Here is a 10,927-nt window from a genome sequence, read left to right as displayed (position 1 = left end):
ACCAATTACAGTCCATTGTAATAGAAAATCTTCATGAAAGAAAAAAGATTTTTTTAAAAATTAAATGTAGAAATTCAATATTACAATTCTTCTGGAAAATGACTGGATCACTTGACTCTGCATCCCAGGTAAATAATTCTGTCTGTTTCAAAATGCAATTTCAGTATTGAATGTGTAACCTGGAAGGTGGTAGGTGAAAGATGAATCCATGAATAAATACATAACCTGCAGCTTTCCTCTGACTTTGGCTGCAGTGGCAGAACGTTGATAGAAATTTCGATTGAAACTTTTTTTTTTTTTTAACGTAACTGCCCAGACTTGAATGTGACTAAATTAAAAGTACTCGAAAACACTGAAAAGTCAGGTTGGTGCTTGTTCTTGTTACTACCTTTTGGGAGTGTGTGTGTGTGTGTGGTGTGTATCACTCGCATCGGGCACGTGTATTTTTCATTCAAGCCCACAATGAATCTAAAAGCAAAAATCCTATCCAATACGTAGTCCCGCACCTTGGTTGCATTTCTCTTCTTCTGTGTACCTAAAAGGCTCTTTTCACACTTTGCAAAGGAGCAGAGACATGAGCTGTGCGGACCGCAACCGAGCACGGCATGCCTCTCTCTTCTGGCCCAGCTCCCCGCCGGCGGATGGAAGGTGGCGGAGGTGCGAGGTGGGGAGGGGGTGCATTCTCTCACGCCGCTGACACCCAACGCGGCGCCTCCAACCCCGTGGGATCCCCAGTCCACCGTGCCTTTTCCCCCCTTGCTAGATGGCGGCGGCGGCAGCAAGTACCTAATGCTCTCAAATCCCCCCACCGTGTCCCAAACGATCCCGGAGATGAAACCCCACCGAGGTCTGATCACTCACCCAGGCGGCAAACACAGAGGAGCTGGATACAAGCGAGGAAGCGCTTTAGGATTAGCATTTCCAGACGGTCCGGGGGCCCCCACCACGCGGCTGCTCAGCTTCTGGCGCTGGAGAGGGAGGGGGCGCGAAGGAAATGTTTTTTCCTCCAGTGTATAGATTGGCGTGGGATTGTATGTGTATACGTGTGTGAGTGTGTCTGAAAGAGAGAGCGAGAGAGCGAGAGAGTGAGAGAGTGAGAGAGCGCCAGCAGAGAGACTGAGAGGGAGACGGGAATAATCGGAAGCAGGACGCGCGAACCGGGAGCAGCTAGCCGAGGCGCATGCCGGCGGGCGCGCGGGAGTTGGTCTCCTCTGCCAGCGCCGGCCGAGGTCTGAGCGCTCGAAGCGCAGCGGTGCCTGTGTGCCGGGGGCGCGCTCCGGCCCGGGTGTGCGCGCCGCGGCTCGGCGAGGGCGGGGGCGCAGCACCGACCGCGCCTCTGGGAGCGTGCAGCCGGCCCGGGGTCGCGCGCGGCAGGCGCAGGGGCGCTGGGGCGCGGCTGTTGCTCAGGGTCCGGGTCCCAGAGTAGCGTTTCACATAGCGACACCCCTCCACCCCCCTCCCTCCCCTGGTCCCCGCCGGTGGCTTCGCTGCTCTGGAGTTAGTGGAACCCGCTGGGGTTTAGAATCTTCGCGGAGAAAATGTCTCTTCATTAAGACTCCTTCGCCCTTTTGGAAGAGAAGAGGAGGCCGGACCCCCATTGTCCCGCACAGCCAGAGATTGACCTTTGGGGTTCACCCCTAGAAATGTTTTTCATTTTATTGTTGTCCTTCCTGCAGATGCTAAGTGGGTCCAATCAGCAAGTGGTGGGGGCTCCTGGGTAAGCTGGGTTCCCCTCTCCGTTTTCTTTCTTTTTACCAAATCACCAAAGTAGTTCCAAACCCCATTACCTCTAGGGCAGTAGACTGCAAATAATCTCCGGCCCTGATTGTGGCCAGTGAGACCCTGCCCCCTCCTCAGGCTCCAATCAAACTGTTGTGTTGTGCACAGCTGCTTGAACGAACTTTCAACTCTGTAATGTTCCTCCCAGACGGCACTACCCAAGTGCCTCCTCGCACAGGGTCGCACGGAAGATTTTTTAATTGCGTGACTGAAGGATATACAAAAGATCTATAATACGTGCGTTCTGATGCCTCAGAGCTGGAAATGTCACGCCCTACGTGCTTGTTTCTATGGGGGTCTCTGTAATTAGACTGTACTCCTTGATGGCTGGGAGTTTGCCGTATTTATAGTTCTAACCCAGCTCCTAGCACAAAGGCAAAAATAGTCAGTAGGTGTACCCTAAATGTTTGTTGAATTAATCTGAAACCTAAATGAAAAGATAAGGCAATTGGTATCCTCCATGAGCCTGACTGCACAGAGCCCTGAAAATTTGTGTGCTTTTCCAATATTTTCATTTATATATCCCTTAGGCTTAAGTACGTTTTTCTACTTACATGAAACCCAGTTTGGAGCCTTTTAGGAATCCACTCTAAGGTACGGATAAGTCAAGTTCTGGAATTATCCCTTGTATTCTTAGGAACCATTTAATGTAGGTTATCCGTACAGTGTGTACGCCTGTGTCCTGTTCTTGGTTCTAAAATAGTATTTCAGCTTAAATATTCGAAGAAAGCTTATCACATACAAAATTGAGTTCTGAATGTATTTTGAGTATTACTACCAGTTCTCACTAACATGCACAGCCTCTGAACACTAGTTTAAATGTGCAGAGCTAATGATGCCATTTGATGTTGCTTCAGGAATTGATTACAGCCATGTAATAAAAAATTTCAAATCTATCTGGAATATTTGTTCAGGGGTACATACAAATATTAACGAATTGACCCTTGATCTTGTTTGTCTCATGAATTAGTATAAAAATGCTGTAACTTTTGTAAGAGTTATAATGGCGATTGATGATTGCTCATGTGAGTTTCCATCTAGGAAGAAAATGTTTGCTAATATTAGCAAGAAGTGTAGATATAAACTAGAAATGCATTGAGAGCTTAGAGAAAGTGTTTAACATAGGCAGAGAAGGTTTCCTAGAAATGTGCAGTTAATTGAGGAGGACTATCCAGGAAAAAAATTGATGTGCAAGGAGGTGGAGATGGAAATGAAAAGCAGATGTCATGTGCAATAAAAACAGTATGAATTAAATTTGAGCAGATTGAGTGGAGTCAGACTACGGGAAACACTGATTTCCTAGTGGAAGAGCGTGTACCTGAAGTAATAAGCAAGAAAGAACCACAGAAGAAACTTCCTAGAACTTCAGCTGTTTAGAAGGTAGGTTTGCTCTGGGGCATGTAAGGTGTTCCAGGAGGTCTCAGTGATCAAGTCTACCCCAGCAGCCTGCCAGAAGGATCCAACAGTAACAAATATCCTCCTCTCTCCCCTTACTTGGTCAAAAATTCACATCACTGGTCACTCTTTTGAGTCAGATCACAAAGCAAAGGCACCCCTGAAATCAAGGTTACCCTGGTAAAAAGGGCAGGTAGATCTGTGGTTTCTGCTAATTCCATTCCCATATTTTAAAAGATTGTTATTTACCTGGGAAAGCACAAAAGTCACCTTGGGGAGTAGTCCAAGTTGCTATTAAGTTTTGTACAGGGAGAGGAACGGCAACCAATTCTATGGGACTGAGTGACAACAATGGAAAATGGACTTGGAGGACCAGCCGATGTGGATCTGATAGTCCTGGGGAGGGTGGTGGAGTGGGAAGCTCCAGAGGTTCAGGTCCTTAGAAAATTAGGTCATTGCAACAGTCCAGGTGTGGGAGAAGAGAAGGTATCAGAAGGGCGGGAACAACAAAAACATACTGTATCTCACATTTCACAATTTTATGGTCAGTCATGATCATTTCCGAGATGTGTTAGGACACATCGTAGTCCATATGCGTTAGCCATTGTGAGTTAAAGTTATAAACCTGTAAAACCCACATGGTTTCATTCAGAGTCTAAATTTATCTTTTTATCTACCTATTTATCCATATATCGATAGATATAAACATAAAGATATATATTCTATAAGTTTTTAATACATTTGTATTTTGAAAATATATTTTATATTTATACTGTGTGTGTGTGCACACATGCTGGTAAAGTTTGTTTACGTTATGCTCTATCATGTCAATCACTTTTCAGTCCTGAGAGTTTGTATTTACGTGCGGAGTTCTGCACATTCCTGGGACAACACTTTCCTTCTCCCAAACAATAACAAACCAGGATTCAATCAGTATGATAGTTGCATAGCTGAATGGGCATCTTGCTTTTTGGGGGTCTCATCTGGGATTTTTGAGTGACTTGTGTCCCGAGGCAGCCAGTGACAATTCATGGGAGACTTATTCAGTTCTTCAGTTTTCACTATAAGCTCCTCAATTCCCCAATATTCAAATGGAGATGTGGATCTTCTAGTGGGTCTTCATCTCAGTTTTTGGCTAGAGCTGTGGTTTCCTCAAGTGTAACCTAAGTTTCAGCTGGGTATCCAGAGGTCACACACACAAAAAGAAGGTTGTGTCCATTTCCATTTACTGCACAGCCACACCTGTAGCCGGAAAGAGAATAGCAGGTGTGCTGTTTCCCATACCAGTTGGCCAAAGGGGCGACCCTGGTGGGGCTGAAACTCTGGCTCTACTCTTTGACAGTACCAGTAATAGTTATTTTGTTGAGCTACGCTAACAAAATAAGCTACAAAGTAAATATTTATATCTATCTATATCAGTTCTTTAAAATTCATCCTTTACTTCATTCATTCATTCAATACATTTTTATTGTGTATCCATTATGTACCAGACATTACTTTAGGGGCTGACTGTTCAAGTATGAATTACTCCATCCCTACCATAAAGGAACACAGAGTCTAACAGGAGAGAAAGACATTGCTACTACAAAATGTCCTTGTGGAGGATTGCCAGATAAAATTCAGGATGCCCGGTTAAATTTGAACTTCAGACAAACAGTGAGTAATTTTTTAGTTCAATATAATTTTAGTGCACGATGATGCACTAAATTTATTTAGTGAATAATTTTTGGTATAATGAATACATTTTTAGCGCAAAGTAATGTTTTAGTGCACTCCATACAATGTTTGGGACATATTTATATTTTTAAAAATTAACATCTGAAATTCAAACTTAACTGGGTGTCCTGCATTTTTATTTGCTAAAGTTTACCATCTCACTTTGATGTGTCTGGGAATTGTCTGATGTAAGAGCTAATCATTTGTGGTTGTGAAATGTCCATGGTTTCCCACTAGGTTCCTTACTCTACAAATTATTTCCAAAGCATCTCTAATACGAATAAAGTTAGGGGCAGATGGGGGAAGGAGAGTATTTTCTCTGCAGAATCTGCTTAGCTCATAAATTCAAAGGAAGTACTAGGAGACTAAGAATATTGTATAGTCACTAAATAAAAAATGGAATTAAAGGGGAAGTAAAATAGCTGTACTTCTTGTACTATGGCAGTAACAAGTTTCTGTTTGACTCACATACATTATTGCTCATTTTTATCCATTGTCATTCACAAATATATTTGAGTAGATGTCATTAGGTTGGATTGCTTAAATGTTTACAGTCTGAGAAAGTAATTGTTACTTGTTTAGGAACGAAAGACAGTTTTTGGAATTATAAGATGTTTGTCAGAAGGAGATCATGTTACTTGAAGCCCTGTATTTTAGACTGTGAGGATAGGTTCATCTTTTGTCTGATACCTTAACAAATTTTGTTCACTCCGATCGACACAATGCATCTACTTATGGCAACTTGTAGTAAAATTTCTGAAAAGAGTTAAGAGTGAACTAATTTTACTTTCTGCAACATAATCAACCCTTTTATTTGGGTTTGTCCTACTAGTAACTTCCTACCTAAAAAGCAATTATTTCCTACCCGCCCAATGACTCTCAGGGAAGTTTAGTTAGATGGCCTGTTCCTGCCTTTTCCTAGGCATAAAACTGCTGGGAGGCTACTCAATGAGAAGTCCAGAGCTGAGTGATGTGGTACTCTGCATGTATATGAAAGAAGCATAATTATGATTAAGAGAAAACCATGGTAATTACATACTTTGCCTTTTAGTGTCTTGTTATGATTGATTATAAAATAACTTAATCTTAGTTACACAAAGTATATAATTCAGTGATTAAAATTGTATTAAAAATACAAAAAGGTAGGAATCATTGTTTGTCCGTGTCAGGAAGATTTAGCATAGTACAAGATTCCGCATATTTCTTCCTCTGTATATTAGTAGAATAATCTTCTTTCGTATTTTATATATTTTCATTTTAAAATAGTTTAAAATTAAAACTATAGTCAAAATATAACCATACACTTTGAAAACTATTTGTGAATGAATATTGCTTACATGTAAGTCAGAAGTGTGCTATATTGTTCATTGTTGGTTGTGTTAAGATCATTGTCAGTTGTACCAAGAGAACTGCATTTTTAGAAGAGGTGATTCCTCTTCTACATTGTGCTGGTCATAAGATAATGACTGATATTTCAACATCTACAAATCTGGCTCCCTTCTCCCTACCTCACAACCATCTCTGTTGTGAAACAGAATAATCATATTTGTCTTTTACACCAACAACATGATCTGAACTGCATTATTCAAATAAGTTCCAAGAGCATGTGTCTTCAAATTTGTATTGCATTACAAAGACCCAGATGGCCGAATTTAGGTTTAATAAACCTAAATGCTACTTTGATTTCCTTTCCATTTAAAGGTGAAAATGCACTTCTCCATCTTCTACCAGAGACAAGCATGGGCTTTCAAGTCTTCCAACAAGCTTAATTTAAAATCAATATTTGTCTGCTCTCTAGATCTTTGGAAAATGTCCAAGATGGTGTTAGAGTAGAAAGCAAACGTGTAAAACAAGTTCTGCAAATCAGAAAATCAGCACTGGACTGGGTCATTCAAATGAGCTGCTGTATTTCATATGTATAAACATTTCTGATAACTGGTCATTTAGCTGTTTCTTGCCTATCTCCAGACAAAAATAATGTAAAACCACTCTAGATGATCCATTCTACTTTTGACATTAAAAACCACTTTGTTCTATGGCAGTAACAAGTTCCTGTTTGACTCACATACATTATTGCTCATTTTTATTTTTAGCCAAAATATGATCTCTCTATAACTGCCCTCCATTTGATTTTAAACCCAGAACAAATCCCTTCCCTTGTAGAAAGATATTCTGCTTTCCTCTAATCCCAAATAATGAGAACTTCCTTCTCTTGCTAAACTTGATCTGAACTCCCAACTCTTCTGGAGCCCATGAGCCATCATTTCTTTAAATCTCTCTCTCCTAATTTATTCTTCTCACCAAGCCATTAAACTATTTTTTTTCCAGTAAAAAAAAAAAAAAATCTCTTGACCACATGTCTCATTATATAATTACAGTACCAGGTGTGTCTTCCTTTATGATTTTCTTGTAAGAATAGACCATAATCATTATATCCATTTCTTTACCTTCCGATTTCTCTTGAAGCACTAACATTAGGTTTCTGCCTTCCTTATTCCATTCATAGTGGTCTTTAAAAGGTACAAAGTCACAATCTAAAGCCTTGCAAGTACAGTGAACCCCAAAAAACTCATCACTCCTCCCACAATGGTATTTTCTAGAATCCACAAAACCTGAAAAGTCTCCTTAGCTGTTCTTCCTCACCCCTCCAATCTAATCAGTCACTAAGTTCCATGGCTTACTCTTAAATTCCATTCTGTTTCTATCATTGTTTCTTCACATAATCAGTGGGCCTGGCATATATTCAGTGACTAATAAATGTTTAAATATACAAACTAATTTATCGAAGAAGGGCAGCTCTTGGGCCAGTTCTATCAGGTACTTCTCATACTTGCTTATAACAAGGTTCCAGGGAGCTCCTTGATGTTCCCTGGTCAGTTCCTGGTCATTAATCCAGATCCTCAGACTGAGGATCTCCCCCTCTCCCTTGATGACAGACTTAGTCTACACATAACATATCTGCCTTGACTTCGAACTTACATGGTAGTTTTCGTTCTTCAATGGACAGTGTGGCTAGAAGGCCTAGAACATCTCCAGGAAATTACTAGCTTATTATAATCTAATTCTTTCCTCTTCCTTCATAACTACTCCTCCTCTGCCAGTTCCATTCAGGCAGAAGACCAGCCGGGCCTGGGAACTGCAAATTTTCCCTGATGTTTCCAGTAGCAGTATTTGGCCTTTAGTTATTTTAAGTTTGGAGAGTTAAGAAATATCTGTATTTCTGGGCTGTTGCAAAACCCTCACATTTGCCATTGGTATTCTCCATAAGCATCCACTTTTACTTGCATTATTTCTAGACAGCTTCTTCTGTTCCTTAAAATAGGAATAGAAGCTGAGGAGGCCCATAGCTGTAGAGGATTCTCTCATTACTCTCATAAGAAAGGATATAACTCAAACAGATAATGCACAGTTGAGAAGCTGGTGTAAACATAAATCAAAGTTCTAGAAAACTATGGTCAACCCTCTACTGAATCTCCTTCTATCACAATAGTGATTATAGTCACACTAACATAGTACCTACTAGATGTCAAGCATTGTTCTGAAGGTGCTGTATGTAACTGTTTAATCCTCCAGCAAATGATGTGTGGAACATTACCATGTTCCCAATCTCATAAAAAAAAAAAACTGAGGCAAAATTGTTTGTCCAATCACATAGACTATAAGTGACAGACCTTGGGCATGAACCCATAAACTTAATTATTAATCTACACTGACTCTCCCTAACGACCATCAAGAGATTCTATGCCAAGTAATCCCTTCCTAAGGTCAGACCGGTGCCTTACATGGTTCTACCTTGCTTTCCCGATACAGAGTAGACTCGACAAAGTTTGCCCCAAGTCAAATGTCAATAACATGAACAACGTGTGATATGAAAAACACTTGCCATTTCAGGAATTCCAATGTGCTTTTTACCCAAAGAAGACTATTATTAGGGCACCTGGGTGGCTCAGTGGTTGAGTGTCTGCCTTCAGCTCCGGTCGTGATTCCAGGGTCCTAGGATCTCAAGTCCTGCGCCGGGATCCCTGCTCCGTGGGGAATCTGCTTCTCCTTCTACCCTCTCCCCCCCGCCACCCCGCCCGCGATCTCTCTCTCTCACGCTCTTAAATAAATAAATGAATAAAATCTTTCAAAAAAAAAAAAAGAGAGAGAGAGAACTATTATTAGCCTGAGAAGAATACAGTAACTCCCCCTTATCTGCAGTTTCTCTTTCTGCAGTTTCAGTTCTCAGTCATCAACCGCGGTCCCGAAGCAGATGGATGATCTTCCTTCTGACGAATCGGCAGAACGACAAAAGAAGCCTAACTTTACGTCAGAATGCTACGTCATTACCTCGCTTAGTCTCGCGGAGGCATTTTATCATCTCACCTCATCACGAGAAGAAGGGTGAGTACGGCGCAGTAAGATATTTTAAGAGAGCGAGACCGCATTCGCATAAGTTTTATTACAGTCTGTTATAATTGTTCTATTTTATTATTATGTATTGTTGTTACTCTCTTACTGGGCTTAATTTATAAAATAAACTTTATCATAGGTGTATTTGCATAGGAAAAAGCATAGTATATATAGAGTTCAGCACTATCCAGGTCTCCACCAGGGGCCTTGGACTGTATCCCTCACGGATGAGGGGGGACTGGTGTACTGGCTTGTGTTTTTCTTCAGTTACCGAAGTAGATATATTTGGAACTAATCTGTGCAAAGATTTGGGAAATCAATGTAGGAGAGTTGAGCAGAAGGAGACATCAAAACTAGAGAACAAGGGGATATCATTAGGAACTTTGTTTTCTTCCCTGGGGACCTTGCACTTGGTAAATTTTTGCCTGCATTATCTTTGCTCACTCCCAAACGCCACAAATTAGATATATCATTCCCCCATTTTGCAGATATTTTTTAAGGCTGTGAGAATTTAGCATTACTCAGAATCAAAGAACTTGTGGTAGTGGAATTGAATGAAAAACTCAGTTTCTCTGGTTCCAGTGTGTGTGCTTTTTCATAAATGTACCTAGAATTGACAGTCATAGGAAGGCATCTTTCTTAAGAAATGGTAGTGTAATACTTACTGTATCACCTAAGGAGGACCTGTGGTTCAAACTGAATCAACAAGATTCCTTCTAGCTTGATATTCCAAAGAAACTGGCTCTTCATTATGTTTATGCCTATACCTCTTCATATGTGTATATTTGACAAACTTTAATTTGAAGATTGATCAAGCACATTTAGTAACATGAAGACATACCTACAGATAGATCCTTTTGTAGTTCATAAACGTGATGATTGGGTATTCATGCTTTGTGTGACATGTGCCTCCCTCAAACCTTGTTACCACCTTGGCACATTACCAGTCTGACATGGGGGAAAGAAAAAAGAAACGAAAAGAAAAAAAAGAAAGAGAAAGAAAGGGGAGAAAGAAAGAAAGAGAGAGAGAGAGAGATAGGGGCGCCTGGGTGGCACAGCGGTTGGGCGTCTGCCTTCGGCTCAGGGCGTGATCCCGGCGTTGTGGGATCGAGCCCCGCATCAGGCTCCTCCGCTATGAGCCTGCTTCTTCCTCTCCCACTCCCCCTGCTTGTGTTCCCTCTCTTGCTGGCTGTCTCTATCTCTGTCAAATAAATAAATAAAATTAAAAAAAAAAAAAAAGAAAGAGAGAGAGAGAAAGAAATGCCTAAGGATAAGGGCAACTTAAAATGAAAACCAAAATGGAGAAATAGGTTATGCATAGTGAACGTTATTCGTCAGGATGGCCTAGGTTATGCTATAGTAACAGCAACGAAAAATTAAACTCTCCATGACCAGACAAAAATTTATTTCTTGCTCACTTGAAGCCAGTTTAGGATTCAAGTGACTCTCCAGGGTATCTGCCTTGAATGCTGTTGTTTGACAATCCAAGCTGCTTTGAGCTTTTGGCAACTCCTTCTCAACACGCATTTTCACAAGTTTAGGGAAAGAGAGTGCTGGTGGGTCTTGCACTATCAACTTAAATATCTCCACACAGACATGACATATATCACTTCACTTCCAGCCCATTGGCTTTCCAATGTGCCTC

General features: G+C 41.1%; 1 non-coding gene and 1 pseudogene across 1 annotated transcript; one reads left to right on the top strand and one right to left on the bottom strand.

Moving 5' to 3' along the window:
* Positions 1-1,167: 1,167 nt before the first annotated feature.
* LOC123001792 (putative uncharacterized protein C6orf52) lies at positions 1,168-6,781 on the bottom strand (annotated as a pseudogene).
* Positions 6,782-10,133: 3,352 nt separating this feature from the next.
* LOC113267270 (small nucleolar RNA U13) lies at positions 10,134-10,236 on the top strand. The gene has a single exon (XR_003320682.1). It is a non-coding gene; the product is annotated as a small nucleolar RNA U13 (small nucleolar RNA).
* The last annotated feature ends 691 nt before the right edge of the window (positions 10,237-10,927 follow it).

This window comes from Ursus arctos, unplaced genomic scaffold, assembly GCF_023065955.2.
Source record: "Ursus arctos isolate Adak ecotype North America unplaced genomic scaffold, UrsArc2.0 scaffold_3, whole genome shotgun sequence".
NCBI lineage: Eukaryota > Metazoa > Chordata > Mammalia > Carnivora > Ursidae > Ursus > Ursus arctos.
This window is presented reverse-complemented; position numbering and strand designations above follow the sequence as displayed.